The sequence below is a fragment of the Phasianus colchicus genome, chromosome 1 (genome assembly GCF_987193195.1).
Source record: "Phasianus colchicus chromosome 1, bPhaCol1.hap1.1, whole genome shotgun sequence".
NCBI lineage: Eukaryota > Metazoa > Chordata > Aves > Galliformes > Phasianidae > Phasianus > Phasianus colchicus.
The window spans coordinates 86505553-86528398 of record NC_143436.1 but is presented as its reverse complement, the minus strand read 5'-3'; the positions used below and the strand labels follow the sequence as shown (position 1 = coordinate 86528398).

General features: G+C 39.9%; 1 long non-coding RNA gene across 1 annotated transcript in view; it reads right to left on the bottom strand.

The window, feature by feature from the left end:
- LOC116242346 (uncharacterized) overlaps nt 1–22846 on the bottom strand; it is a 211442-nt gene that overhangs the window by 67985 nt on the left and 120611 nt on the right. The gene's annotated exons all lie outside the window — the stretch shown is intronic.

The following is a 22846-nucleotide window of genomic DNA, read 5'->3' as shown; positions in this document are numbered from 1 at the left end:
TTAGACTTGCTCAGGTCTTTCAGTCCTTATCTATAGCAACTTGACCACTATATGGAGTTTTGTGAAATTACAGTTTGTTGGTGTATCCAGCAAGCATCCTACTAACGTCACAGACAAGAAAACTATAAAGTGGCTTTGATAAATCCTTGAGCTATATACATATCTTTTTTGGCAATTCTCATTTGCAAGTAGAAAAAAACCAAATCTGCATGCCACCAGTTTTGATGTTCTCAGCAGGCCACTCAGTAGGAATCAATGAAAATAACTGAATAATTAAGCTCATTATTCTACTTTGTTCCTCATGTGGATTATTCTCACATATCACCTTTCCTAACTGTGCCCCATCCTTGAGGTGACAGCTACAGCATCACTTTCCACTGACAGTGAAAGATGTTAAGATGTCAACTTGCCAGATTTTTGCAATAGCTCTTGCACATAGTCCTGGGCATGACACCAAGGAAGCTAACTCAGTGATTTGTCAGTTCTGAGGCAGAAGATGGAGAAACTCAGTTCACTCTGTGGACTGATTTAATTAGAAGACATCAGGAGCTAGTAAGATGAAGAGTTGAAAGCTACTTTAACTAAAAACAAGGATACAAGAACAAAAGTGTCTCCAAGGTACCTATCTTCCTACATCCTTGTTTCAGGTATACTTTGTTCAGCTAACACCTATGAACATCAATTGGTTATTCAAGTACACTTTCATTTGTTTGGTGCATATTTCTGATACCAACACTTTCTGAAACACGCTTAAAAACTCAAACCTGGACTGAATTTTTGTTCCAACAGAGAGGGCCTTCCACCTGTCACTGGTTGTTAGAAAGACTAGACATACAATGACTCTCAAGAGACTAGTCATTCCTCGTATTCAAAACCTTTTCCTCAAAATTACTTGAATCCACTTTCAATCTCTTTTCTTTGAAACTCCTCCTCTCCAGACCACCCACTGCCCTTTAGACAGCGGCATTTATCCCATAATGTGCTGAGAAAACTTTTCAAGTGCTGGCTTTTCCCCATAAATATCCACCCAGATCCTGTTCTTCCACCTACTAAAGCCGCTGGCAAAACTCCATATGACTTCAATGGAAGCAGAATCAGGTTGCTGATGGATAACTGCACTTCTTCCACCAAACTCTGACATCGAATATTGAGTTGGTAACTGTGCAGACCATTTATTTTTCTCTATTGCATTATAGCAATACTGCAACAGTTTTGTAACTGTATAATGCTCTACGTGTCTCTAACACTGTTTTTTGATTCCTACATGAAGTACTTGGCTTCTTCCATTTTCTTTTGATTTCAGGTTCACCTGCCAACAACCACTTGTAGGAGGAAAAAAGGACTCTTCTGGCCAAACAAAGAAGTACATTCCTGATACAATATCCAGCTGAAAACTTGAATAGGAAGTAATATACCCAACAGTTACCTGTGTCTTCCTCCAACCCTTCATACCACTAATTTTCTGTTCTCTCAACACTCCTAGGGACTAAGCACCAGTAGTTCCTTTACAGGGTCAGCATACTCCAAGGTATTTTATTACCTTAACCATTTGTTTTATAGTGGTGCTTGATGAATGCAACCTGACAACAGCATAGATAGAGAGGAAAAGGTTTGAATACAATAAACTGCCCTGAATCTCAGCCTAGAACATGTGCTGAACTGTTCTTTGAATTACAGATTTATGCACACAGCGCACTGCTTGGTTGCCTTCCTTCACTGAGTTCTACCTAGTTAATGCCAGGGGCTGCTCTGCCCACCAGAACTTCCCTGCTGCCATCCTTTCCAGTAATAGCCTTTTTCTGTAACTTACAAGTCTTTCTGTATAGTCAAACTTACATTTTGCTACAACTGGCAATCTTTGCTGGAAAGCAGGATAAAAACAGTCATATAGGCTCAAGTCATATAGTATATATCATCAAAACAGCCATCAAATAAATATTAGCAGTGAGCATAAGCCATGATAGTTATGACCTGTGCTGTGAGCTTCCATCAGAACACAGAGACACTGGATTTGGGAGTTCTCCTCTATCCCTTTCAGAGCCAGACAGTCAAAAAAGAGAAGTTTGAATGCTTCTGTGACAGGTTTTCGTATGCCTTTAATTATCCCAAACTGCATTAATTATGGAGAGAAAAATCAAGTTCGTTTGCCATAATGGCATGATGGAAAATCTAAAAATATGATGAAAGGTATTCCAAGATTCTTGTCAGCTTGCTTAATCAAATATAAATCTTTTATTTACCAATGAATTCCCATGAATGTGTAATGATGTCACAGGCAGACTTCAATGTGAATTAAGATTATCCATAAAATACTTGTGGATTTGCAACATTGAGTAATTCTTACTCCTGTTTCTTATTAGTAAAATCCTGTTGCAAAACAGATAGCAGATTAGTCTGTGTTCTACCCATTTTTTCTTGGGACAGAACTATTTTCATTTATTCCATGTCCAAGTGAAGTAAACTGTTTAGTCAGACAAATATCATTAACACTCCCTGCACATTTAAGTATACTTAAAGTGAAAGAATTTTTAAATATACTGTCGTAAATTGAAAAGAATTAAGAGTATGTGAGATTTATTATTTTACTGATTAGTTTATATTAATTATTTTTTTATATGGATTTATCTTGCAAAATTATCACCCCATGTAATACTTTGAATTTTGGAAGTAACAGCTAGAAACTTCATTTGACATTCTAATAAAGTCCAGAACTAAACAAATCCCAAATTAAAAACAACCAGATTTTAAGACAATTCTAATTCTGACAGATGTTTTGCATCCCAAGTCCATTTTGGCACAACACTCCTCAGAAGCATTAGCAGATCTACTATTGGTGGAGCTAGAAATTCTACAAATGAGCTCAGGCATGCCCCACAAAGAAGTCAAGAAAGCCCATGTCTTTTTGATTCAGCTTCACAGTCAGCTAACTTGGCATCTCTAATAAATGAGCCAAAAAGCCTGTGAGGATATAAGAAATGTGGCAGCTCACAGGCCACAAGAGCTGAGGCACTGCATCATGAGAACAGCAAGACGTTAGATGCCTCTGTTAGACCCACAGCATCTGTTAGATTCTGCATAGGTATCAGAGCCCAGTTTCCTTCCTTGATAATTCAACCATAGATCTTCTCAGGTTGACCACATTCCTATTTTGGCTTCTTCAACATTAACAGAACATGACCTTTTTTAAAAATCTCATCATAAGTCTTATTTGCTTTTTCCATTTCACCAGTCCCATTCCCCTAGGAGACCCAAAAAGAATCTTTCCCCACAGTCATAACAAAAATAATTGCACTTTTATCAGGACTTCTCCCAGTAGGGAAAAATCCTTTTGCATGCATTCTTTGACATCTAATCAAGACCTCCCCTATGAGGACAGGCTGAAAGAGCTGGGCTTGTTCAGCCTGGAGAAAAGAAGGCTGCGGGGTGACCTCATTGCAGCCTTTCAGTACCTAAAGGGAGCCTACAAACAGGAGGGGAATCAACTCTTTGAAAGGGTGAGTGACAGCAGGACAAGGGGAAATGGTTTTAAGCTGAGGGAAGGGAGATTTAGGTTGGACGCCAGGGGGAAATTCTTTACAGAGAGAGTGGCGAGGTACTGGAACAGGCTGCCCAGAGAGGTTGTGGATGCCCCGTCCCTGGAGGTGTTCAGAGCCAGATTGGATGGGGCCCTGGGCAGCCTGGTCTAGCATTAGGTGGGATGGTTGGTGGCCCTGCGTGTGGCAGGGGGGTTGGAGATTCATGATCCTTGAGGTCCCTTCCAACCCTGGCAATTCTGTGATTCTGTGACTTCTAGTTGCCCCAAGTAGCCCAGAACCTCACCCGTTTTTTTTAATAGAAAAGACAAGTGTTAGTGAGAGTTTACAAAAAAAAAAAGCCCACAAGGGTGATGGAGAAAGAACAATTTGCTGAGAAAACGTGATAAATCATTTGAAGCCTGAGCTGTTTTTCCTCATGATAGAAGAGCACCAACCACACTGCGCTCAAGCAGCATCAATAGCAGTGACAGAGGATATATGATAATGAGGAACAGGAGTATGTGCTTTTCTATCCTTCAAAATGGGGCAAGAGTTTCAAAACCACTGATGTGCAACTCAGCATGCCAAATGATAAATAACCATCTGAGAACTTTTTCTCAACTAGCAGTGGGCCTATTTATGCTTTTAAATATTATATTCAAAGCTTATAATTTCTTTTAAAACTAGGCAACTGTCTTAATGCAGATGATTCCACAGTGCCCACTGTGACAACAACATCAGCTGAGTGCCCTTATAGGATCCAAGGGCATCCAGATGGAAGCAGTCATTTTCACTTCAGTTCTCTCAGTCCCTCTGTACATTGTCTTTCTCTCCTCTAGAGAGAAAATGGCTGACATTGTGATTCAAGCAGAACAGCATGGATCCCAAGCAGTGAGGTAATTAGTGTATTAATCAGTGAGATAAATACTGTAGTCAAATCCCACTGTAGTACCTTCATGTTTCCAAAGCATTTCACAGCAGGGCTGCTACCTATGAACTACATCATTGTGGTTTTCACACTGCCAACGCTATGTAAAGGACTTTTTGCCCATACAAATGTCACTCTATCACAAAGGGAAAATGAATGGGGTATGTGACTGGCAGCATATGGGAAAGAAACAGCTGGATGTCATATGGTGAGATGTAAAATGCCTGGACCACACCACTGCAGGCATAAAGTCATTTCAACAGGACTACATCCTATCAACCTCTAAGCCTCTGCCAGACACCACAAAGGAAATTAATAACATTATAAAACAAAAAGAGCAAAAAGCACAAACCACATTCCTAGCAGCATTTTGATCCTCAACAACTTAACGACAGACTGCTTCTTGTAAAATGGGGTCCCTGTTAATATGACTTATAAATGACTTTTATACAGTGTGATGATAGGCTGCAAAAAAGCTCCAGAACAGACATCAGCACTCAGGAGATTATGAGAGAAGTATAGATGCTAGCCTGTTGTGGAATGAAAAGAAGTTGGCTACTCAACTTCAGTAGTTCACAAAGTAACTGCAACACTCCACTAAAGATGCGAGAGAAGAAAATCAGCTCTACACGAAGAACTGAAGTTTATAACCAGTGAGTAAGCAGTGTTTTCCAGTACGATTTTGTCAGCCTGCACATATGAGAACAAATGTTGTCATGCAGTGCAATAGAATTCTGGAATTCTATTAATGATGGACTCTGAATTCCACAAGACTAATATATTTTGTCTGTTGACAGACTATACATACCTTCAGTGCCACAAAACAGGTTAAGGACACTATATTGACCTGTAACTTGGTCACACAGTGTTTGAGATAACTAGTGCTTTACATTTTCATTACTTCTACCGTGATGGTTGTCCGAGTCACACAACTCTACCTTGTTATCTGAACAGATAACCCTTCCACACAAACGTGTGAATCTGAACATATCTGCTGAGTACTTTGATAGACACGTTTGTTCACAATTCATTACATTCTTCAGTACTGTCCCTGCAGAAGTTCTTGTTTCATTTGAGTAATGGTGAAAACTAGCAGGGGGCATCACGACTTCTGTGTCATATTTCGGATTCTTTTAAAACAAAAATATTAGAAATACTTCTACTCCTGTCTATTCCTACTCCTAAGGAAATTTGATTCCTGTGGAACTAGAAGGAATCACTACATTATAATTCCACTTACCAAACTATTTAAATGCTCTCTAAGCCATCTCTTCCAAATTCTTCTATAATATGCTTTCATCTTTCAGGAAATTATAAACCTACACACCCCTAAGTGGATTTTCAAGCAGAGCTCTTATGTGAAAGAAATAAAGAAATTGCCTGCCTTTTTACTTACTTAACAGAAGGACTCTACACGAGCAAAATATATTTTTCACCACCATGGAATATCTTTGCATGATCATCTTTTCACATAGTCTGCTTAATTTCACTGTTACTGCTTAATATTTAAGTGCTTAGTGAAAAGAAGAAATGTATTCTAATAAAATATAGCACCATGTTCTGTAAAACACTAATAGATGTGATGCTGCATAATTATGTAACACAGTGCAGTATTTTTTAGAAAAAAGTAGTAACATATTAAAGCAAATGTGGACATTTGTATTGCTTCTTCAAATCAACCCAAAATTAAACATGAGCTTTCTATACATCGTTGGGAAATTACGAATGACTGCTGTTGGTTGGTGGACCGGAAGGTCTACCATTCAAATTATAAAAATCTTTTTTAGTAGGAACGGGCAAACAATTGTTTTTCATTTCACGGGAAATTTTTAAAATATTAGACTGAAACAATTTGTCTTTTTTTTGTTTTATTTTGTTTACTTTCTTTTCTTTGGAAGAAAAACTGGAAAGAAAAAATAATTTCCTGCACATAAAAGATTTCATTTGACCACTGACAGCATGCTGCATTCTAGAACATTCATGTGAAAAGTAAAGCAACAGCAAAATGGAGAACATGCTTTTTTTTTTTTTTTTTCCTTATCTCAGAGCCCCAAAGTCTCCTCATTGGGTTTGTCCACATTCCTCAAGTCTAGTCATTAATCTCCACTTATCTCTCTTTCTTGTTGAATGCCAAAATGTAAATGGAGCATTTAATTTGACCTACCAGAAATGTCATTTATTCACATTGGGCAGAAATAGAAAATTCAGTTTGGATCTGACTTTTAAAATATTTAGCTATCAAACTGAAAATCAGTCATTAGCACAGTCTTCCATGGAGGAAATCTGGACTGAAGTTAGTATTTTTATTTAACAGAGCACCTACTTTGCAAGGATTTACACTGGGAACATATACATACTATAAATACATATGCGCTATATTTGTAGAAGAATGGAAAGATCATCTATCTACAAAGAATAACAAAATATTTCAATTTTCAAGAAAAAACCCTATTAAATTATACACTTGAATCTTAATCTAACAGAAACGTTCCCTTTTCAGACAAGAAAATGCTTTTAGAATGATAAGAACAAAAATTACTTTCCTGAATGACCAAAGCCGAACACACAGCTGGACTGCTGAAAGTCTTCTATTTTCTTTAATTTCAGTTTTGTAAGATCACAGGTAACAAATCATCATTAATTTGACAGTCTGGCTTTCTGTAGGTTTCGTTTAACATGCTGGCGTGCTGTCTTTGACTCAGAAGTTACAATAAATTATAACAAAGCCTCCAAATTCAAACAAGTTTCCTTCACATTATCAAATCTTAGCATGTTTTTAAAAATCTGCTTACCAGTTTCAAATGGCAAGTTGACTTGACTTCCCTTATCCTTCAGAGTTCACACTCCTGGCCTGACTATTTGCAGGATATGATTTAGAGGTTTCACTCCTATGAACTCACAAAGTCTTTGAAAAGGGCAAATAACTCAGATCTTAAGACTGGAGATAGAGAGGAAATGTTGATATAAGTTACAGCGACAGACATATAGCTAAACTCAAACTTCACGTTGGGTTATGATTCCTCTGTTGCACCTAAGAGTTCTGCACCCTGTAATGCCATATTTTATCAACATTTTGTATAAAGTTCTCTTCAGTTTTTTGTCACATAGAAGTATTTCCTAGGTTCTGTCCTATTAAATTAAATCCAACTTTCTGCCACCACCCAGGTAGCTATCCAGACCTGCTCTCTGAAAACAACAACGCATCTACCACTCTTCTTTCAGCCAAGAATTAAGATGATACCTGACTTGATTCCTCTCTGAACTGCTCATCTTTTTGTTTAGAGCTCATTTTCTCCAGAGAAGATATTTTTCTGGCATTTCTTCCCTTTTTCCAGCATCAGGCCAACAAAGAGCTGAATACTGAGTTCAATTCCCTGTCACCACTGACAAGAGAATTCCAAGAGAGAGTTCTTGCCTGTGCTCAGCCTATTTCTTCCTCTGACATTTCCCAGCTTTGGGGCATTTGTCTCCCAGACACAGACAGACACCAGGTTTAACTCATCTTGTAGACAGCCAGGAACTTCCTAGGGCTTTTTCACTGGAGTAGCCCTCACAATGCCTAACATTTGCTATTATAACTTAATGAGGGAATAAAAAAGAAACAGGTGGGTCTCAAGCAAAGGAAAGGTGTGATATTATGGATGTAGAAATATCCAAGGGAAAGAAGTCAAAAAGATGGAACCAGACCCTTCTCAGGGGTGTGCACTGACAAAACAAGAGTTGATGAGCACAAATTAAAATTTAAAAGTTCCACTTAAATCTAAAAAAATTCTTTTTCACTATATGAATGGTCAAATGTTGGAACAGGTGCCCAGAGAGACTGCAGATTTGGAGACCTCCAGAGTGGTCCAGCATCAGCTACCTAGTACAACTCTCTGATCCTGTGACAAAGATAAGTAGAAGCAGACACAGGTACAGGACATGAGTCAGCAATGCGGTTTTGCACCCTGGAAGGCCAACTGCCTGGGCTGCATCAAAAGCAAGGTGGCCAGCAGGGTGTAGAAGGTGATTATTTCCCCCTACTCTGCTCTTGTGAGGTCCCATCTGGAGCACTGCATCCAGGCCCTGGGCCCTCAGCACAAGAAAGACACAGAGCTGTTGGAGCAGGTCCAGAAAAGGGCCACAAAGATGGAGGGCTGGAGCACCTCCCCTACAAAGACAGGCTGAGCTCAGCTTATTTAGTTTGGAGAAGGCTCCAGGGGCACCACATTGGGGCCTTCCAGTACTTGAGGGAGCTTACAAACAGGAGGGAGATAGACTTTTTGCATGATCTGATAGTGATAGGACAATGGATAATGACTTTAAAGTTAAAAGAGGGGAGATTTAGATGTTAGGCAGAACTTCTTTACTCAGAGGTTGATAAGGCATTGGCACAGGCTGCCCAGAGAAACTATGGATGCCCCATCATTGAGGTGTTCCAGGCAAGGCTGGATGAGGGCTTGGGCACCCTGATCTAGTGTTGGCAGCTCTGTCCATGGGAGGAGGCTGGAACAAGATGATCTTTAAGGTCCCTTCCAACACAATCTATTCTATGATTCTGTGATTCAATGATCCTAATGATTTAAATGACGCAAGATGAAGAATGAAAATATACTTTATGTAGTCAGAGAGGAAAAAAAAAAAAAGGAGTAATGCAGAGGCAAAATGCTGAGAAAAGCACAGAGAGGAAACCTACCAGGCAAGTCTAGAAGCTCGAGATACCAATGTTAATTCATCTATTTATATGTTTAAACCAGCATTCTCCCTGAACTAGCATCTCAACCTGGTGGGCTATAAAGTTTTATTTGGGCACTCATTCTGCTACTAGTCAGTGGGTGACAACCCAAACATCAGCTAGATAGACGCTAAGCAAGGCAGCGAGCAGATGTATTGGTGTGAAATTGGAATGGAAGAAATGCCAAATTACAGAAATCACAACCTGAAAGACTGCACACATTCTGTCCCTTTCTTCTGACTGCTCTAACCCTTATTTCCCCATTCCTACTCTTCTTCCTACTAACACTGGCAAGGAGGTACCACAGCCACCATTGTGCTTTGCTGTACATAGAACAGCCCATCCAGAAGGACAGGAAAACTTTGATCCTATACAGCTGTTCTCAGCCAGGTACAGAGGTGCCAATATCTAACACAGAGTTCTCCTTAGCCATCACCAAAAAACCCTTCACCAACTTTTCTTCCTTCCTGAGCAGTTTCTGAAATCTCCGATTTGTGAAAGCTCAGATCAATCCAGGAAAAAGATGGCATGTGAAGAGATGAGGAATGTCTGTTTCCAGATGAGAAAGGGAGTAATACAGACAGCTAAATTAGTACAGATAGGTTTGAGCTGGCAGCTGTGGTAAAAGATCAGCAGGAGAGTTACCAAGGTATTAGAGGAAGCTGACAAGACAGCAGGAGGTAAAAAAGCAAATAGTAGTTGATCACCTTTTTTTTTTTTTTTCCAGATCCAGGTAGCCCTGGATTTTATTTAATGCAACTAAATGGGATTTTTCTGTCTTCCAGAGGGTATTTGTTTAACTCAAAACATAGGCATATGGGAATGATTTCCACTTTGTTCACAATCAACAGGATCAGAATGGCAGGTGATCATAGAGATGGGCTGAGAAGTTTGGGAAGAATAAAAGGCAGCATGTGCTTGTGTGAAACATTCTGCTTATTTTCATTTATCCTGAAACTATTTTTTAAAGGCATGTTCACAGTACATGTTTCTCACTGATCTCTTACACTACTTTCAGGTATAGATGGTCATTCAGCAGTATTGCTGGCCCTAAATGAGCACTTACTCAGTGGCTGACTTAACATCTGGCATGTAACTGTAAAGAGTGTGATTTCTACCAAGACAATGGCCAGATAAATTATATACCATGCAGAAAAGCAAAACTTAGCACTTGCTTCATAGTATTTCTCATCTCCTGATAGTGGAGAGCTCTCAGAGAGAAAGTACTATAATAATCTCATTTTTCAGTGAGGGAAAATGAGGCGGCAATAAGCTGAGCTACTGAAGCAACCCAAAAAAAGAGCAAGTTGCAGGAAGAGTAAGCAGTAGGACCCAGGTCTCCCACACTTCCTTTGGTAGCTTAAATCTTCCAACATCTCTACATATGTTGCCGAGCACCACTCAAGGTTTGTAAGCTTTTGATGGGTTAATTAGCACTGAAGCATTTTTTTCTTCTGTGGTCTAGACATAGAAATATCCACATTTTGTTTCCCTTGAAAGGCAGCCCATGCTGGAAAATGTACTTGATCACCCATTTCCATGTTTTTCTAAGGCCAGATGGGGCTAAACATGATTTGAAGATTTTTTTTTTTCTTTTCCTTTCTTTAATGTTTCTTTTCCTTTCTTTCACCGACTAGCAGCTTGTTTGTTTTCTTTTGAGGATGATGCCAACTGTAAAATAAAAAATGCAATTTCCAAGGTGGGGAAATTAGAGAATGATGGATTTGCTGTTGCCAAGAAGAAATAATAATTCCTGGACCTAACAAATAAGTCTGAAAATAAAGAAGGGATTATTAAACGTTATATAATTTCAACAACTTCAACGCCGAAAGAGCTTTCAAGAGACTGCCCTCATTTCTTTTTAACACCCTGGAGACCATATTCTTCACTTAGTTATGCTGCTGTAAAGTTGTGGCCCTCCACCTGAATTACCTCAGATATCCTTGATGTAGCAAAATAGTGTCTTCCTCTCATCCTCCGCTCTTCTCTTTTAAGTGTATGCTTACATGCAAATATTGCATTAAAGGCCTGGGCCTCGGCCAGACAACATGGAACTAGATTTGAATTTTCCCATGTGGTAGAAGATTCAAGTTTGCTGCCTCTAAATTGAGTGCTCCGAGTCCACACACAGCTAAATACTGAATCCAATCTAGTATTTCATTTTAATGCCACCGCTATCCTATTTGCTTCTGCATTCCTGAAGTAGTTTCTTCAATGTACATACAATAAATGCAGAACTAAGTTTGAAAAAAAAAAATAAAAGTGTCACTGGCACTCATTTGGGAAGAGTTGTGCAACTCTTTCCTAGTGTTCCCATTTGAAATAATATCCCCAGTCTGTAAACAGTGCATGCCACACCACACAACTTTACATCCTCTTCTTCCTACGTTATAAGTCAGTGTACCTGCTGTAAGTAGTCACTCTGCCAATACTCAGAAAAGGACTGGCCATCTGAATGTCAAATGTTGGCCAAGAAAATTTGCATATAGCAGAGGTGGGGCTTTTTATTTCATAGCTCAGCTATGCACTTGTTGACACAAACTGTGCAAGAGCAATAGTACAGTGTGCTCCGGATTTATTAATAAGATTTTATCTTTTTATGTCAAATGTAGGTTACTGCATATAGCAATCAAATAATGTACTGCCAGAAACAAATGACTTCCATGCGCTAGAATAAGAACGTACAATATTAGGATTTTGTCCAAATATTATTGCCTTGGGCACTCCATTCATATTTATTGGACATAAACACTGTATTGTGTTTCTACTGAAGTCAAGTTTATGAATGCTGACACACAGTAGTGACATCTACATTCCTGAACAGGACTTGAAAAAAATATCTGTTTCAAGCAGTAAAGCAAGTGTCAATGTGATAAATTTTTCGGAAAACATACTATTTCACCCCTAAAATAGTAGGATAAATGCTTGGAACAATCCTTCTTCATCTGCCAAGGCTTAATTCCAGTTCTTTGCTAGTGTTACTGCCACGACTACACTGGTGTAAAACTACAGCAATGAAGTCCCAAATCAAGCCAAAGGGGTTACCCAGCAGTGAAGAGAATGTAATTTTATGGTCCACATCTTGATCTCAAAGACACCCTAGCCCCCTACACCTTCCCTTCAAACCAGACTCCTCTTCTGCCCTATCAAAAAGTAGCTAACTCAGAATGTTAAGGTCAAAGACCACCTGGAAATGGCTGATATTTCAGGTGAGGACATTTTTCATGTCTCTGACTGTTGCCAGAATTATCCACATGTGAGCCAGAAAACCTGGACTATAATTTGGTTCTTACCTGGCCTCATGTAGATTATTTCACTTGTCTTTGCTTTTTCCTCTTCTGTTTTTTTCTCTCCTACCTCCTCTTTCATTTACTGAGATTAAATTTCTTTACTTAGGAACACATAACATTTAGCATAATGAGCTCCAGTCTCATGTGCTTTAACCAATGGCATAGCCATATGACCAGTTTGTTGGTTATGACCAGCAAACCATGTTAAGGCTTTATTTACAGATTCACTTTCCTACTCTATTTAAGCTGGTGCTGTTGTTGTTTTTTTTTCCTTCATTTTTTCTTCTGTATTTCTGGTGTTGTTCTATAGTTATCTGAACAAAATCTATCCTGCTGAGTATAATAAATTAAACATAACAAAATAACTACTTAGATTACTATGCATTCTTATAGTGCTATAAACATTAATACCCTACAGGAAAATAAGAGTTTGGATTTCTGTTAGGATTGCTATGCCATGGTAGAAGAAAAATCAGAAAAGTTAATGCATTTCACATGTAGTTGCTGCTGAGAGTAGAGTAATATTGAGGATCTGGTATTAGTATCACCATGGTATCTGAATGTGTTTACTTAAGTGCTATTTAACATTCTCCACGAAGCGCAGAGCCATCTGAACTGTTAGGGAGTACCAAGAGTGATGCTACTTCATAAGAAAGGAGAGCCAGCAGCTAGGGTGATGGAAAGGCAAACAGGCACAACATCCTTACCAACAAGGAGTGCAGTCCTACAGCATTCAAGGAGGGGAAGAATCACAGAACTGCAGGGGTTGGAAGGAACGTCAAGAGATCATCTAGTCCAATCCTCCTGCTAAAGTGGGTTCCTTACAGCAGGCTACACAGGAAAGCTTCCAGGAGGGTTTTGAATATCTCCAGGGAAGGAGACTCCACAGCCTCTCTGGGCAGCTTGTGGCAGTGCTCTGTAATCCCTAAACTAGTACTTTCCTTACATTCACACAGAACTTCCTGTGTTCCAGTTTGTGCCCGTTGCCCCTTGTTCTGTCACTGGGCATCACTGAAAGGAGCCTGGCCCCATCCATTCAGCTCCCACCCATTAGATATTTAGAAGCAGTACAAGCATCTCAGTCTTCTCTCCCCCAGGCTGAACAGTCCCAGGTCTCTCAGCCTTTCCTTGTAATGGAGATGCTCCAAGCCCTTAATCATCTTTCCAGCCCTCCACTGGATTCTCTCCAGTAATGCCCTGCCTTTCTTCAACTGAGGAGCTCAGAACTGGACAGAATTATCCACATGTGGCCTCATAAGGCAGAGTAGAAGGGGAGGATCACCTCCCTCAGCCTCCCAGCCATGCTCTTTTTATACACCCCAGCATACCACTGGCCTTCTTGGCCACAAGGGCACACTGCTGGCTCTTGACCAACCTGTCATCCTCTAGGACCCCCAGGTCCTTCTCTGCAGACCTCCTCTCCAGCAGGTCAGCCCCTAACCTGTAGTGATGCACATGGTTACTCCACCCCTACTCAAACAGAAACACATAACAAAATAACAACTTAGGTTACTATACAGTCTTGACAACCCCCAGGATCCAAAAACCCTACACTGAGAGAGACTTCTTGAATATTCCAGTTAAATTCAAACAGGTCTTTTCAGAGCCCATGCAGAAGGTGATTTCTTGGAGGTTTATAATCTGACCACCTCTACTCAGTGTTGAGTAAAACAAGTCGTCCTATTGACATACAGCTTTTCCTCAATGCTTGCAGCCTCACTGCCCCAGAAAACGCTACACTGTGCCTTAAAGCACTGGCACTCTAGAGATTTTCAAGGAAAAGATTGCCACAGCTTTTTAAACATGGTCAGAACCAATGTATTTTCCTCTAGTCTTATTTTTGGAAATGGCTGAACTGAGCTTTCCAAAACAATCAGCCTTGGGCAGACAACTGACGTGGAAATCTTCAGCCTAAACTGTGCAAATTTGACAAAGTTATAAAACAAGGTGTATTATTATGGGAAGAACAGGGTCAGACAGGTAATGCTACCAGCCATACCTTTGATGCTGATGAGTGACATAGCTATCTTAGTGTAGATTATCAAGGAATTTCTGCAATAATCTGTTTGCTTTACAGAACATTCATCTTCTTGGCCAAAGCGTTTAAGTCTTGCCAATGAGCCTTTTCTCCTCCATTTTGCATAAACTATAACCAACTAGTCCTAACTAGTGCCCCGTTTTACCCTACTTTGGGTAGCCTCCCTCTTGCTGATTCTGACATTATGAGTTCTGAACATGACCTGATGCCATTTTGAAACACGAAATTGGGATTAGTAAACTTGTTCTATCATTTCATCACCAGTAAAACCAAAAATATCAGATAACTCAATGCCATTTTTCTCTCAGATTATGACATTTTTGTAGATAGGAGGTTAATTTTCCATCAGTTTGGTTCTGCTTCATCTCTCTACTCACAAACCTGTACCAATTATTTTTTATCTGAAAAACTCTCAGCATTTCATCAAACTACCCCAAAATAGTCTGCATAAAACACTGTAATATCCCAAGAACATGTTCTGTGAAACAGATAGCATGATCACGCAGTAATTTAGTATGAATCTGGGACATGACTGGTAATGTACACTTACAAACTTTCTACAACACACAGCAAATGAAACAACCAAAACTGATGTGTGAGGGTACATCTGCAGTTAAAGAGTCCTCCTCTACTTTGTGAGACAAGGTTCCAGGCTGCAATGAAAATGGGAGAAATCTGAGGCAAATCACAGTTGACAGCAAGTTGTCCCTGTGCTATGTATAACAATAAGTTTTCTGTGCCACCTACATCACACCAGTTCACGTTTTCCGCGCTCTCCAAGTTTTCCACATTATATTTGTGCATATACAACCAAGTGGATTTATCACAGAAACTGAAGTCACTTAAGTGCCTAGACTTGGTTGATTGTGTAGGCTTACTCTCTAGCCACGGAAGGGAGACAAACCCCACAGGGAAATTCATCTGATCTCAGCATAAATTGCAAAGGTAAGTGGAATAATTGCCTTCTCTGGAACTGCTGATCTTCCTCTGCTGACAGTGGGAAAGGCCCATATAGGGAGATGGACTAATTGCCTATATTTTATGACAGCTAAAATAAATCGTTCCCAACCTGTCAGTATCTACAAACACACACTGTAGAAGCCTTCTTGATCTTCCCTCACTTAAATCCCGCAGTCTTGATGGTCAGAATACATCCAGCTTTCTAACGCATTCTGAAAGATGTTTATAAGCCAATGATTTTGTTTTCCAGGAACATCTTTACTGTAGCTTAGAGTGGAATCAAACTAATACCAAGCAGTAAGAGGCAGAAACATTTATTTTGGCTCCAAAATATGAAATCTAGCTCATTCAGCATTCAGAGACACTGGCAGGAGAAACAGCATAGCAAAAGCTCTGATTGTTAAAGAGCATCAGCCCCACCTGACACAATGGAAAATATTAAAGACTTTCCTTGCACCTATGAGTTTAGAACAGGAATACTGCAAAGTTTGGGAATGATTTAACAGAATCTGAGATGTGAATTTATGTAGTACCATTAAAATGATCGAGCTTGGTAAAGAATACAACAGCGTACAATCAATTGCTTTTGCAGGAAAAAAGATATCCTGTCAATAACATTATTCTGCCTATATGTCTGCCAGTGTAGTTCTCAAAATTTGCTGAGATTCTTGCTGAAGAACTGGTTTCATTTAATATTCCTTTCTTACTTTATCTAACAAATATAAGAGTAATATGAATACTCCCTATGAGACAAGCTCCCTCTTTTTATTTAGTTGGATAATTCAGACATAAGGAAGAGAGTTTGCCATGGTAACCCAGCCAGCTGCAAATGTCAGCTGTTCTCAATTTCATGGCTGAGCATCTTGCAGAGAGCTCTCTTCCCATTCTATGCAGTGTTCCTATCCATATCATTCATAATCTTATTTCAAAATCTCATTGCTGTTATTTTTTTCCTCTGTGAGCACCCTCCTTCACTGCTCCACTCCAAATGGCCCCTCCAAGCCTCAGCCTTAGTCTTTTGGATCTTCTCCCTTCCTTGCACCAAATTGACTTGTGGCAGTTCTGTCCCTTCACTGGGCTGAGCAGGAGGAGTGCTCACTCCCTGCAAACTCCAAATTGCTGTACAGGGACTCAACTTTGATTACTGTAAGCAGCCTTACTTGCAAAACATTTTCAGTTCTTTGGCATTTTGAAAGGCAGCCACAAACCCACCTGTCTACCCAAACCATGAAGACCTTGGAGGGTTCATATGCCATTGATGATTTCCTTGCTATCTTTTTAAGACACGTAAACTATCCTGTTTACAATGATTTTTTTTTTTAAACTTTTACTTCTGAAAATCAAAGTTCCACTAGGTAGTAGATTATACTTTCCAAAGCAGAATACTCCTCTCAGTGCTCTTGCACAATGCATTTTTCCTGCATGCCTGTTCTTTTTCCTCTATATGTCCATGTACAATCCAATTTTTAATATTCATGGTATGCACGGTAATATTATATCATATTATTTCAGAAATATAGACTGTACTAGTTTCAGATAACAGTCACCATATAATAGGTAACTGCTTAGTGGAAGAAAAAAAACATTTTCCAGTTCTTTACCTACTCCTGCCTCCTAAAGTTGATCGCACAACACCAGATCAGGCTCCATATTACTGAAGCAGCTGAGCGTCTACTAAGTACAACTCTGGGACAGTTGTATGGCTTAAAGACCATCTTTAATGTTGTAAGCTGATAACAGACTATTTTTTGTCAGATGTTTTCATTAAACAGAAGCTGCACTGCAAGCTTTGCTGGGCAATAGGAGGCAGGAAGCATAGCTTGTGTAACAAGGAGCAGGAGCAGCACATGTTTTGTATTCAGCCCTTTGCCTGACTCAACAGCAGTTTCAAATGGCCCTGCTGGGAGCCACATCCAGAACTTCTTGGCTAGAAAGAATAGTGAACAGAGTGCCAAGGTTTGCAAAGGTAAAGCAAGAGAGAACAGACGGGACTCTCGGAGACCTGAGAGGCTGTAGAGAAATATCCTGTATTGAGAAAGGACAAATGACCCTCTAGGTCCTAAGAACTGTACCAGTGTTCAGGCTGAGAAGGGTTGAGAGAAGTAATGTAAACAACAGTGGAACTCTTCTGCAGATGGAAAATTAAGCTAATATCTCTCACTTTGGATCAAACCACATCCTATTTTCAGGATCGTTGAGTGTAGCCACATTAGACATGCATCTGGCCTAGCGCGCTTTTCCAAGCCCAGCAATGCCATAGCAGTTTCTGTGAACTAAACTGTATGTCTGCTATGTTCCAGATTTCTTTTATTATAAAATGAAAAAAATAAAGCATCATACGACAGCCCGCACTGTCCAGAAAAGACTTAAACGCACAAAATCCCTTTTAGTATCATACAGACCTGATCTTTAATCACCTAGATTCTTGAAATCTTCCTGAAATCCTATGTTCATCCTGAAAGGTATCAGGAAAGCAGATCACAGACCAAGCAATTGGAAAGTGTTGCTCTGCAGCTCTGTATGCCTTCCCTATGTTGTCTTGTTCTTGAGAATAAAAGCCAGTAATGTCTCATTTTGCTTCTTTCAGTTACTTCTTTTGACTCAGAGATCAAACTTCTCCTCCCTAACAGACTTGGAGCTGCCTGGAAATCCTGAATCCCCTGCACTGATTTATTGTGATGTTTACTGCACATAGATATTGAATCAATACAATAGCAGGACAATCAGGCTTGAAAATGAAAGTGGGACTAGATTAACTAGATTCTTTACTATACACCTGAGACTTAGGGCAAGAGCCTTTTTTTCCCTAACAAAACTTGTGAAAGACAAATCTTTTCTCTTGGAAGAGATAAGCAGTCCTGGCAGCAAGTACAGCAACCCAGAGATTCAAGAATCTTTGAAGAATTAATCCTAAGAGAAATTGAGAGAGAGATTTTGTTTAGAGACTGAGAAATCAAAATCTTCTATATGAACTACAGAGAGGAAGACCCATTAGGATGCCTGGGAAGAGACGGTAAAAGCCAAGTCAGGCTCTTGGAAAAGTGAACGATGTACAAACCTACTGCAATTTTAAAGGTCTATTTCTCTAATGTTATGCTTTGGTCCAGTTAGAGCTAAACAGCGGTTTTGCCCAGGCAGACTGGCCTCCTTATTCACAGTCATAAGTTTACCAGCCAGAGAGAAAAAACAGTAGTCAACAGATAAATGTGAGAACCTGCTGCGTGAGGCCACCTGACAGACAGGTTGCTTTTTTGTGCCAATATTCCAAAAAAAGATGGAGACACGGGACCTTGTACATGCCTACTGGGGGTATGCACAGAGAAATCCTGAAGGAAACATGTCTCTTATTCTTAATCTTACCCAGCTTTTCCCACTCCATTTGATTAAACTGATAGCAAAACATTCAGAACCATAGGAAATGGTCCTACATTAACAAACTCTAACTGTTTGCTATGTGCTCATACACCTAAATAAAAAAAACCTAATAGACAAATGTGTATTTAAACACTCAGGTGCTTAAGCTCCTCCTCCTGTTAGCCTAACACCTCCTTCAGAGGTCACTGTTGCTTGTATGGGCAAGTCACATTGCTGCTACTGAAATACCAGCTTTCCTTGTCTCATAGCAGAAACGGCTCTATGAAATCTAGGACTACAGGTTTTTTTATGCAATTGCTCCTGTGCTAATACAAATCCCAGTGTGTGCAAACTCAAATGAGTACATCTGCAAACAGCAGTTAGTCACGGACAGCTGCATTTGCAAAACAGACCCCAGAGTCACCATAAAGCTCCCTGCTTCTAGTAATGCATTTACCGACTTGCAATTAAATAGAATCATTTACAGAGCATGGAAGCTCAGCCTGCACTCTGCAAATCATAAGAGATATTTACTTTGTTATAAATTGCTGACAGCACCAGTGAGGCTGGACATACAAACAGATGTTCCTACTGTGACTCAGTGACACTTGCTAAGTTTCTGCTACCAGTGAGTTTGTTCCTACATTGTAAGTGGTAAAAATTCAGTTATCTGATGATGTACATGACATAATCCGAGTCATTTCAGAGCTGTGTTAACTCTGAAGGACAGCAGAAGCAAGAGACAGTAAAAGGTTATTATTTTTTTTCCACTATGCCTTTGATAAATACAAGCTAAAGCTCTGCTGAATAAAATGGAGCTGCTGTTTTTGTGTTTCAAAGTAGAATCACAATAGAAAAGGTTGCTACGGAAATGAAGGAAGGAAGCCAAAAGAAAATTGTGTTTTCTTTTTTCCTTCAAATGGACAAGTTTTGAAGTGGTTATATAATATTTAAGTTACTGAATACTGAATGTTACTCTGTTCAAGAATAAATGATTCACATATGCGGAATGATTCAGCCAAATTTACATTCTGTGAATAAATGTTTATTTATGAAATTACACATGCCGCACAACCAAAATGAAGCAGGGACAGGCTATGACAGCTCTCCTAGGATATGTATGATACTGAATCTTTCACAGAGCTACTAAACTGGCAGATACATATTCAGCAGGTAGCTAAATTCAAAACCTGTATGTCATGACAGCGTCCCCAATTTATCCTTAGCAGGCCATGCACACATCAGGCAGCCCTCCAGAGAAGGTATACTAAGAAAAGTTTTTCAGACGCTAGGGATACAGCGTGAGGTGGTAAAAAAACAAAGAGGAAAGCTGCTGAAGAAAGTCATCTAGCTCATCATCTAGCTCACCAGTTAGCAATCTGCAGGGTGAGAGAGGGCAGTGCTCTAGTTCAGAACAGAATGAAAAGCAATGATTAACAACTTCAGTAACATCAACACAACTGCAACCTCCTTTAACTTTCAAAGCAATGGCTTTCTAAACTGCTGGAAAGGTTGAATAAGTTTCTCAGCGTGAAGGCTCCAAAAAAAATTTCTTCCACTTTGGCTTGCATGTGTGTATCTTTGAAACTTGAGGACAGAGCCACATATGAAAAATACGTGGATTGTACTGAAACTTTCCGCGCTTGAACTTAGCATTATATAATGCGTTAACTTTCAGCTTACCATGGGGTATTCCTCAGGCATCTTCATGTACAAGGCAGAGGAGCTGTTTTATGTTAAACAACCAAGTGACACTGCCTTTCAATCACCGTTCTCTTTCCTTTACAGGTAAGAAAGCAGATACTGACTAAATTTACCCGGAGCTAAGAAAAATAGCTGACGTACCGGAGCTAAAACTCTGCTTACAGCAGAACTGTATCCTACTTCAGTTGCTGGTTTTCTTCTCACCAGACCCTTGTGATTTTCCCAAACTTGTTTTCCCACCTGTGAGAAGGCTGTAACAACCAGTCCAAAGGAATGCCTGCTAATTGTGGAATTTGTACAGCTGTATGATAACCAAGTTGGAAACTAAATTTAGGAGGCTTTGTCCCAACATTTGTGCCTGTTCTGGTGAGCTTCCTAATTGAATACATCAGAGGCATCAAAACTTGCAGCTTTAAGTGTTTGTGAAAGCATGCCACAGAACATTTCAAATTGTAAAGAACCTGTTTGCATACACACACACAAAAAAATAATGCACAAAAGCACTTCTCTGCATTCTGAGAAATCAGAGTTAAATATTACCAAAGGAAGATTAATAATAAAAAACATGAGAGAGGGAAACATATTTTAATAAAGCTAAGTTTGTTTCCTCCTTTTTGCAACTTGTCATTTATGCCCAATAAAATAAGTACAGATGTGCTGCTAAAGCACAGTATAAAATAAGAACTGAAAATTCTAGACCAGTGTCCACAATGTTAAAATCTGGTCTTCAAAGTCATTTTCTATGGCTCTCACTAAGTCTCAAGACAAGTTACTGCATGCTTAGCTATGCATGCATATTAACCACGTGCAAATTTATGTTTTAGTAGGAACAGTGGAAATGTTCTTCACTAAGGCTGAGGGGTTTCTACTGCTTGTCACTAGGACTTACTAAAGAAGGGTGTATATGCTCTGTTGAAAGTTCTCAGATAAATTTTTCATGTATCTGTGAGTAAGAATGTAATAAATTCAGCCTGAAAACTGTGCAAGCTGCTTAGTAAGTTAAAACACAGTTTCGTAATGGAAAACTATTATCACTATCCTTGTTCTCATTATACAAATCCTGTAAAAACAAGAGGCTGTTTAATCTACTGTTACAGAAATAATATAGCCACGAACACCTACATTCTTACATGGTATTCTGATCAAAGGATTTTTCAAGCTGAATGCTCCAATGGTGAAAAAAATCATATGGATAAATTTTATTTTTTTCCTCTGCAGTAGTCAATGATTTTTATAAATCCCATTCTGCAGCAGTTTAATGCGTGATAAACATTTCTATTCAGAAAGATGAAAATGTCAGTGTTATCAGTGAGAGGAAGACAAGAACTGTCCGCAGTACTTTTGGAATCTTGCATGTATTTAGTGAGCTTGCCCCATCTGACACTGTACAAGCTTGGATAGCCTCCGTGTAGATTTCAGTTCATATGAATTACTTCAGGATCAGCGACCAAAGGGTGGAGCTCATCCTCCTATGTGTGAATTTACAGTTATATATTCCACCTACAATTCTTGACCAGTTTCATGGATAAAAATCTCATGCTTTCCATTTTACAATTGAGCCAGCTACAAGGCAATGAGGAGCAACTTCCCACAGTCCAATTGGAAGTCACAGCGATGGGTGCCAGGAAGTTTGGTCAAGCCTCTCATCTTGGACAAAACGATTAACACCACATTAATATTGCAGAGCACTAACAAGACCCCAGCAGACGAATGGATTACAGAAAAGATCTAGATTACTAAATATTGCTTCAAACACCACTGAATTCAAGCAGTGCTTCATAAAAACGGGAATTATCACAACGCGTTATTGAAACTTTGATAGAGTGTGAAATTTAATTGCATTTTCAACACTTGAGGCTGACTGAAACCTCGAAAGAAAGGCGCCGCGTTTGGAGCTCCTGCTTCGATTCTGAGCAGAGCCTGAACTCGGAGCAGGGACCTGCACGTGGTCCCCATCCCCAGGCACTGAGATAAGGTCGCTCTTCCCTCCTCTTCAAAGCTTTTCCCAGAAAGGCTTTGCTGAAACACACATATTTCTGCAGTGCCTCCCTTCCTGAATGGCGTATTCCTACCACATTGTTTAAGCCTACAAATTCCTCTGTTCGGCCCCAGCCACCAGCTCCAAAGGCACAGCGGCGGGCGGCCCGGGGTCTGAGCGAGTAAAGCCGCTAGATGAGACCTAACATCGGGAACACGCACGTCACGCCGCCCCGCGTTCCGCCGCATTAAGACCGCGCCCGAACCCCGCCGCTGCCCGCCGGCCGGACCGCGCCGCCCGTGGGAGGGAGTGGGCGCCACCTGGCGGGGCGGAGGGAGGCGCGCATTCCTGGTCTCGACCTGGGG